The sequence below is a fragment of the Rutidosis leptorrhynchoides genome, chromosome 4 (assembly GCF_046630445.1).
Source record: "Rutidosis leptorrhynchoides isolate AG116_Rl617_1_P2 chromosome 4, CSIRO_AGI_Rlap_v1, whole genome shotgun sequence".
In the NCBI taxonomy this organism is placed as follows: Eukaryota; Viridiplantae; Streptophyta; class Magnoliopsida; order Asterales; family Asteraceae; genus Rutidosis; species Rutidosis leptorrhynchoides.
The window spans coordinates 373,397,599-373,407,613 of NC_092336.1; positions in this window are offsets into that span (position 1 = coordinate 373,397,599).

The window sequence follows — 10,015 nt, forward strand, 5'->3', positions numbered from 1 at the left end:
TAAGCTTTTCAACCAAGTAACCATTGAACTTCTCCATCCATCCTCTTATTCAACTGCAGTCGTGATCTTTAGGGTGCCAAGAGGGTTCAAAATCTTTTTCTTTCATTACTACTTCATCACTTGTTACTCTCTCAAACACACACACAAAAATACTTCCAAGTTTTCTCTCTTTTCTCTCTAGTTGTAGTAAGTAACAAGCTTTAATTTCTCTTCTTTTTCTTTAACCAAAACTGAATTTATACACACTTAATCATCATCAACATCTTTTGTTACTTGCTTGTTTGATTTCTTGTTTGTTGTTGTTACTTGTTTCATCTTGTTGTTGTAGTTACTTACTAGCTTTCAAGAACCTAACTTTCTAGTTTTGGTTCTTCTATTATCTTGTAAGTTCAAGAACACAAGAACATAAACTCACTAGTTTATGATTCTACTTCAATTGTTTCAAAAGTTACAAGTTCCATGTGTTGATTAAAGACATACTTGAAGCTCATGAAGTAAACTTTAAAGTTTACTTTCTAAAGATCAAACTTTGGTTTGAATCTTTAAAGTATGAACAACCATGAACCTTTTCTTGTTTATTTAAGTTTACTTCTTCAATTTATGCACTTTAATTTCATGTAGTTAGTTTATATGGTCAAGTACTACAAGTTAGTCTTGATCTCATATCTCTTGAACAAATTAAGTTAACCTTGGATCTTCAAGAACACACAATTAAGTTTTCTTTAAATATAACTTTGGATCTAGACTTTTGAGTCTTGGATCTTCAAGATCAAACTAAGAACTATGTTCTACTACTTATGATCTTGATTAGTTAGTTAACTTTTAAGTTTATAGTTCAATATTTCTTTTAAAGTTCATGTATGTGTTAGATCTAAGACTTTGATGTAACTTTGGTTCATCAAACTACATGCAACTCTTAAGTGAGTTGTGCTTCATGTCTTAGACTTGCACTAGGGTTATGATGGTTAAGACTTGGCTAAGATGATGTAGATACATCAATGAGTTGTACACTTGAAGCTATATGCATCAAGGATGAGAACCATGATGAACATCAAGCACCAAGACCACCGGAACCCTTTTAAACTCACTGCTTCTGTCCAAAACCTACTGACCTGATGCTTCTGGAACAGACCAGTAGACCTGGGCTGTTCTAACCTTGATTTTTAGATAGAACTTTTCGAGTAGATAACTTTTTATATAGGACTCGTCTTAATCCGAGTTACGGTTTAGGATTTATGGCCCTCCGATCGTTACTATGTCCTTTAACGTTGTGCAGAAATTTCTGACCTACTCGCACTTAGACCGTCGCCACGGTCAAACCAAGACGAGTTTGCTTCTGTAAATTTTACCACACTTAAGGGACTCATAGACGGAGCCATGGCCACTGGTCTCACCTTAATTCAGTAAGGGTAGAGGCCGTGGTGACTGACTGAAGTCAGACTTTGTTTTAAACTACTTTCATAAACGAAACCTACCTTACGCCTTTTGTTTAATGATGAATGATGATGACCCTTAAGACCTTAATTACATACTTTTAAACCTATTAAGACGATTTACTGACTTAGTACTATTTGACTTAGGTTGAGGACTTCGGACCATTTACTTGCACACCTTTCCCGACTACTACTTTACCGCTACATATCATTGTGAGTTATAGCATTCCCTTTTTACTTTAACTTATTTTGGGAACTGAGAATACATGTGGATTTTATGTTTTACATACTAGGCACGAGTACTTAAACTTATATATGTGTGGGTTATACAACGGCATAAACATTCCCTTTAGCTCGGTAACGTTTAATCATTGGTTTTTGAACCGTGAACGCGAATCTTATATATGGATCCATAGGGTTTGACATCCCCACTCGGGCTAGTCACGCTAGCATTTAACGAGTGTTTAATACTTCGTAGACATACGCACTTGCCAAGTGTACTTTCAGGGGGTATAAACGTTAAGTTAGTTACCAAGTGCCCACGGTTAACATATACTTTATCATACTGTTTTGAAACGCTCTTTGTAGCACTGAAATCTCGTGGCCTACCTTACATACTGTTATACTTAAGCTATAGCTCACCAACCTTTGTGTTGACGTTTTTAAGCATGTATTTCTCAGGTGCTTGAGGTTGCTTCCACTGTCTTACTTGTTGTGCTGTAGACACCTGCTGCTTAGAGTTGTCCACGCATGAAACTACTTTACTTTGCATTCAAACATTAGTACTTTTGAATTATGACTTGTAACGACCATTTGGGGTCACGTACACTTATTATTTGCTTCTACTTAGTGAAGCATGCTTTTGAAATGTAAAACATTTTATGTCGGTTATGACATCACCTTTTTATCGTGAATGCAACTTCTTTAATTACAGCATATAGTACTTAACCTTGTAATGATCCTGTTGTTGATGATTCGTACACGATGGTTTTGTACGGGGCATCACATTTGGTATCAGAGCATTGGTTGTAGGGAATTAGGTTGCATTAGTGAGTCTAAGACCGACCCGAGTAGGATTCACTAATAGGACTAATCTACAACTTGCTAGTTTACTTGTTTCCGCTGAATTTACTGCATGCTACTGCTTACTTTTTCCGCTATATGCCGTATGCTACTACATGATTTCACTACTGCATGATGCTACTTGCTTTCGATTGCATGCTACTTTCATACGAATTACTGTTATTGCCCTGCTAGTTACCGTTATACATGATTTAAACTGTTGGCTTATTATTTGCTTGCTTTATGACATACTGACATGGAAAATTTATTTTTTCTTGTTCAGATGTCGGATGTTTCACCTGCTGGCATTTCGGGTAGTACAGACTCATACCCCGTCGCCCTACCTACTGCTACACCTGCTGCTGCTACTGCCGATACACCGGCCCCGACACCCACTAGTGATCCCGGCGCTTCTACTTCCGGAGCTGGTACTAGTGCACCTGCCCCAGTGTCTGCTCCCGGACCCTCGAGGTCACAGCCCCGCATTGGTGGTATTGAGATCCCCGCGGAGTTCGGGGAAGTGCCGTTTCGTAACCACATGCGCACGCCTTGCCGACGCACTCCCGACGGACGTTTAGTCGTGATTCCGCCAGGTAGACACAGACAGATGTTGGCCGCCTTCGGACGCTTCGGATTACCAGCTCAGCCACCAGTGTCACCACCACACGATTCGGATGACTCATCATCCACCGATTCTTCATCATCAGACGACTCCAGCGATGATGAGGATCCTGCTGATAGACCTATTCAGGCACCCTCCACCCCGCCGAAGAAGCGGTACCGTTTCGACAGCACCGTCATTCCAGGGGTGAATGGAGGTCGTGCTTTTACTGACGCTTTTGGCCATCGTCGTAGGGTTATCGCTCGTAAACGAGTTGTGCCATACCCTGCCGACCCACAGATACGTAAGGTTTCCCGTTACGTATTGACTATTCCTGAAACCGTACCACCTAGATTTAGATACGGACCACTTACATCTAGGGACGTACCGTCTACATCCGGAGCCGGACCATCTACATCAGCACCACCGACACCACTCGCACCACCCGCCCCACATGCACCGCCTGCCCCACCAGCTCCATCTAACGAGGAACTGATGAGGGAGGTTGAGATCCTTCGAGCTCGAGTCACTGAGCTCGAGGAGCAGTTGGCTCGAGGAGCAGTTCACCCGCCTTCACCGTAGGACTTTGTATTTAGATTTCATGATGTAATCTAGATATAGTTTCATGTATTTCATATGTATTGTACGAACTTATTCAGATGTATGAAACTTATTATTATTAATGAATGGAACTTTGCGTTATTTAATTCTTGCACGATGTTCTATTTACATTGATGTACGATGATTCTGTGGTATTTGTACCTAGATGCATTATTTAATAACATGTGATGTTTTGATTCCATGTTGGTCACTATATACTGTATTATTACTACTTACATACTGGATTTTGACTTGAGTCAAAATTTTTGTTTAGAATACCATGGCCAACGGAAGAACCACACCTACCGCAGCCCAGATTGAGGACATGATCAGCGAACGGGTCGCTGCAGCCCTAGCAGAAAGAAATCTCGAAGCTCCATTGCCACCACCACCGGTTATTCCACCCGTTCGAAATGGGTGTACATACAAGGAATTCCAGAACTGCAAACCGCATAACTTCAGCAGCACCGAGGGACCGGTTGGTCTCACCAGATGGTTCGAGAAACTTGAATCAGTATTCCGAGTTAGCAACTGTTCGGAGGATAATAAAACCAAGTTTGCTTCTTGCACGCTATCTGACGGTGCGCTAACGTGGTGGAACACGTTAGCTCAAGCGAAAGGTATCGATGAGGCGTATGCTACGCCATGGGAGGAATTCAAGGCGGCTATGATTGATGAGTATTGTCCGAGAACTGAAATTCAGAAGATGGAAATTGAATTCATGCAGTTGAAGGCCGTAGGGAACGACCTTAACAGTTACAATCGTAGGTTTTTGGAGTTAGCACTGATGTGTCCGACCATGGTTGAAATGTCCCGTTCTTATTGATTAAAAACGTTCCATATTAATTGATTTCGTTGCGAGGTTTTGACCTCTATATGAGACGTTTTTCAAAGACTGCATTCATTTTTAAACAAACCATAACCTTTATTTCATCAATAAAGGTTTAAAAAGCTTTACGTAGATTATCAAATAATGATAATCTAATATATCCTGTTTACACACGACCATTACATAATGGTTTACAATACAAATATGTTACAACAAAATAAGTTTCTTGAATGCAGTTTTTACACAATATCATACAAGCATGGACTCCAAATCTTGTCCTTATTTAAGTATGCGACAGCGGAAGCTCTTAATAATCACCTGAGAATAAACATGCTTAAAACGTCAACAAAAATGTTGGTGAGTTATAGGTTTAACCTATATATATCAAATCGTAACAATAGACCACAAGATTTCATATTTCAATACACATCCCATACATAGAGATAAAAATCATTCATATGGTGAACACCTGGTAACCGACAATAACAAGATGCATATATAAGAATATCCCCATCATTCCGGGACACCCTTCGGATATGATATAAATTTCGAAGTACTAAAGCATCCGGTACTTTGGATGGGGTTTGTTAGGCCCAATAGATCTATCTTTAGGATTCGCGTCAATTAGGGTGTCTGTTCCCTAATTCTTAGATTACCAGACTTAATAAAAAGGGGCATATTCGATTTCGATAATTCAACCATAGAATGTAGTTTCACGTACTTGTGTCTATTTTGTAAATCATTTATAAAACCTGCATGTATTCTCATCCCAAAAATATTAGATTTTAAAAGTGGGACTATAACTCACTTTCACAGATTTTTACTTCGTCGGGAAGTAAGACTTGGCCACTGGTTGATTCACGAACCTATAACAATATATACATATATATCAAAGTATGTTCAAAATATATTTACAACACTTTTAATATATTTTGATGTTTTAAGTTTATTAAGTCAGCTGTCCTCGTTAGTAACCTACAACTAGTTGTCCACAGTTAGATGTACAGAAATAAATCGATAAATATTATCTTGAATCAATCCACGACCCAGTGTATACGTATCTCAGTATTGATCACAACTCAAACTATATATATTTTGGAATCAACCTCAACCCTGTATAGCTAACTCCAACATTCACATATAGAGTGTCTATGGTTGTTCCGAAATATATATAGATGTGTCGACATGATAGGTCGAAACATTGTATACGTGTCTATGGTATCTCAAGATTACATAATATATAATACAAGTTGATTAAGTTATGGTTGGAATAGATTTGTTACCAATTTTCACGTAGCTAAAATGAGAAAAATTATCCAATCTTGTTTTACCCATAACTTCTTCATTTTAAATCCGTTTTGAGTGAATCAAATTGCTATGGTTTCATATTAAACTCTATTTTATGAATCTAAACCAAAAAAGTATAGGTTTCTAGTCGGAAAAATAAGTTACAAGTCGTTTTTGTAAAGGTAGTCATTTCAGTCGAAAGAACGACGTCTAGATGACCATTTTAGAAAACATACTTCCACTTTGAGTTTAACCATAATTTTTGGATATAGTTTCATGTTCATAATAAAAATCATTTTCTCAGAATAACAACTTTTAAATCAAAGTTTATCATAGTTTTTAATTAACTAACCCAAAACAGCCCGCGGTGTTACTACGACGGCGTAAATCCGGTTTTACGGTGTTTTTCGTGTTTCCAGGTTTTAAATCATTAAGTTAGCATATCATATAGATATAGAACATGTGTTTAGTTGATTTTAAAAGTCAAGTTAGAAGGATTAACTTTTGTTTGCGAACAAGTTTAGAATTAACTAAACTATGTTCTAGTGATTACAAGTTTAAACCTTCGAATAAGATAGCTTTATATGTATGAATCGAATGATGTTATGAACATCATTACTACCTTAAGTTCCTTGGATGAACCTACTGGAAAAGAGAAAAATGGATCTAGCTTCAATGGATCCTTGGATGGCTCAAAGTTCTTGAAGCAAAATCATGACACGAAAACAAGTTCAAGTAAGATCATCACTTGAAATAAGATTGTTATAGTTATAGAAATTGAACCAAAGTTTGAATATGATTATTACCTTGTATTAGAATGATAACCTACTGTAAGAAACAAAGATTTCTTGAGGTTGGATGATCACCTTACAAGATTGGAAGTGAGCTAGCAAACTTGAAAGTATTCTTGATTTTATGAAACTAGAACTTTTGGAATTTATGAAGAACACTTAGAACTTGAAGATAGAACTTGAGAGAGTTCAATTAGATGAAGAAAATTGAAGAATGAAAGTGTTTGTAGGTGTTTTTGGTCGTTGGTGTATGGATTAGATATAAAGGATATGTAATTTTGTTTTCATGTAAATAAGTCATGAATGATTACTCATATTTTTGTAATCTTATGAGATATTTCATGCTAGTTGCCAAATGATGGTTCCCACATGTGTTAGGTGACTCACATGGGCTGCTAAGAGCTGATCATTGGAGTGTATATACCAATAGTACATACATCTAAAAGCTGTGTATTGTACGAGTACGAATACGGGTGCATACGAGTAGAATTGTTGATGAAACTGAACGAGAATGTAATTGTAAGCATTTTTGTTAAGTAGAAGTATTTTGATAAGTGTATTGAAGTCTTTCAAAAGTGTATAAATACATATTAAAACACTACATGTATATACATTTTAACTGAGTCGTTAAGTCATCGTTAGTCGTTACATGTAAGTGTTGTTTTAAAACCTTTAGGTTAACGATCTTGTTAAATGTTGTTAACCCAATGTTTATAATATCAAAAGAGATTTTAAATTATTATATTATCATGATATTATGATGTACGAATATCTCTTAATATGATATATATACATTAAATGTCGTTACAAAGATAAACGTTACATATATGTCTCGTTTCAAAATCATTAAGTTAGTAGTCTTGTTTTTACATATGTAGTTCATTGTTAATATAATTAATGATATGTTTACTTATCATAATATCATATTAACTATACATATAACCATATATATGTCATCATATAGTTTTTTTTTTACAAGTTTTAACGTTCGTGAATCACCGGTCAACTTGGGTGGTCAATTGTCTATATGAAACCTATTTCAATTAATCAAGTCTTAACAAGTTTGATTGCTTAACATGTTGGAAACATTTAATCATGTAAATATCAATCTCAATTAATATATATAAACATGGAAAAGTTCGGGTCACTACAGTACCTACCCGTTAAATAAATTTCGTCCCGAAATTTTAAGCTGTTGAAGGTGTTGACGAATCTTCTGGAAATAGATGCGGGTATTTCTTCTTCATCTGATCTTCACGCTCCCAGGTGAACTCGGGTCCTCTACGAGCATTCCATCGAACCTTAACAATTGGTATCTTGTTTTGCTTAAGTCTTTTAACCTCACGATCCATTATTTCGACGGGTTCTTCGATGAATTGGAGTTTTTCGTTGATTTGGATTTCATCTAACGGAATAGTGAGATCTTCTTTAGCAAAACATTTCTTCAAATTCGAGACGTGGAAAGTGTTATGTACAGCCGCGAGTTGTTGAGGTAACTCAAGTCGGTAAGCTACTGGTCCGACACGATCAATAATCTTGAATGGTCCAATATACCTTGGATTTAATTTCCCTCGTTTACCAAATCGAACAACAGCTTTCCAAGGTGAAACTTTAAGCATGACCATCTCTCCAATTTCAAATTCTATATCTTTTCTTTTAATGTCAGCGTAGCTCTTTTGTCGACTTTGGGCGGTTTTCAACAGTTGTTGAATTTGGATGATCTTCTCGGTAGTTTCTTGTATAATCTCCGGACCCGTAATCTGTCTATCCCCCACCTCACTCCAACAAATCGGAGACCTACACTTTCTACCATAAAGTGCTTCAAACGGCGCCATCTCAATGCTTGAATGGTAGCTGTTGTTGTAGGAAAATTCTGCTAACGGTAGATGTCGATCCCAACTGTTTCCGAAATCAATAACACATGCTCGTAGCATGTCTTCAAGCGTTTGTATCGTCCTTTCGCTCTGCCCATCAGTTTGTGGATGATAGGCAGTACTCATGTCTAGACGAGTTCCTAATGCTTGCTGTAATGTCTGCCAGAATCTTGAAATAAATCTGCCATCCCTATCAGAGATAATAGAGATTGGTATTCCATGTCTGGAGACGACTTCCTTCAAATACAGTCGTGCTAACTTCTCCATCTTGTCATCTTCTCTTATTGGTAGGAAGTGTGCTGATTTGGTGAGACGATCAACTATTACCCAAATAGTATCAAAACCACTTGCAGTCCTTGGCAATTTAGTGATGAAATCCATGGTAATGTTTTCCCATTTCCATTCCGGGATTTCGGGTTGTTGAAGTAGACCTGATGGTTTCTGATGCTCAGCTTTGACCTTAGAACACGTCAAACATTCTCCTACATATTTAGCAACATCGGCTTTCATACCCGGCCACCAAAAATGTTTCTTGAGATCCTTGTACATCTTCCCCGTTCCAGGATGTATTGAGTATCTGGTTTTATGAGCTTCTCTAAGTACCATTTCTCTCATATCTCCAAATCTTGGTACCCAAATCCTTTCAGCCCTATACCGGGTTCCGTCTTCCCGAATATTAAGATGCTTCTCCGATCCTTTGGGTATTTCATCCTTTAAATTTCCTTCTTTTAAAACTCCTTGTTGCGCCTCCTTTATTTGAGTAGTAAGGTTATTATGAATCATTATATTCATAGATTTTACTCGAATGGGTTCTCTGTCCTTCCTGCTCAAGGCATCGGCTACCACATTTGCCTTTCCCGGGTGGTAACGAATCTCAAAGTCGTAATCATTCAATAATTCAATCCACCTACGCTGCCTCATATTCAGTTGTTTCTGATTAAATATGTGTTGAAGACTTTTGTGGTCGGTATATATAATACTTTTGACCCCATATAAGTAGTGCCTCCAAGTCTTTAATGCAAAAACAACCGCGCCTAATTCCAAATCATGCGTCGTATAATTTTGTTCGTGAATCTTCAATTGTCTAGACGCATAAGCAATCACCTTCGTTCGTTGCATTAATACACAACCGAGACCTTGCTTTGAAGCGTCACAATAAATCACAAAATCATCATTCCCTTCAGGCAATGACAATATAGGTGCCGTAGTTAGCTTTTTCTTCAATAATTGAAACGCTTTCTCTTGTTCATCATTCCATTCAAATTTCTTCCCTTTATGCGTTAATGCAGTCAAGGGTTTTGCTATTCTGGAAAAGTCTTGGATGAACCTTCTGTAGTAACCAGCTAGTCCTAAAAACTGGCGTATGTGTTTCGGAGTTTTCGGGGTTTCCCACTTTTCAACAGTTTCTATCTTTGCCGGATCCACCTTAATACCTTCTTTGTTCACTATGTGACCGAGGAATTGAACTTCTTCCAACCAAAATGCACACTTTGAAAACTTAGCGTACAATTCTTCCTTCCTCAATACTTCTAACACCT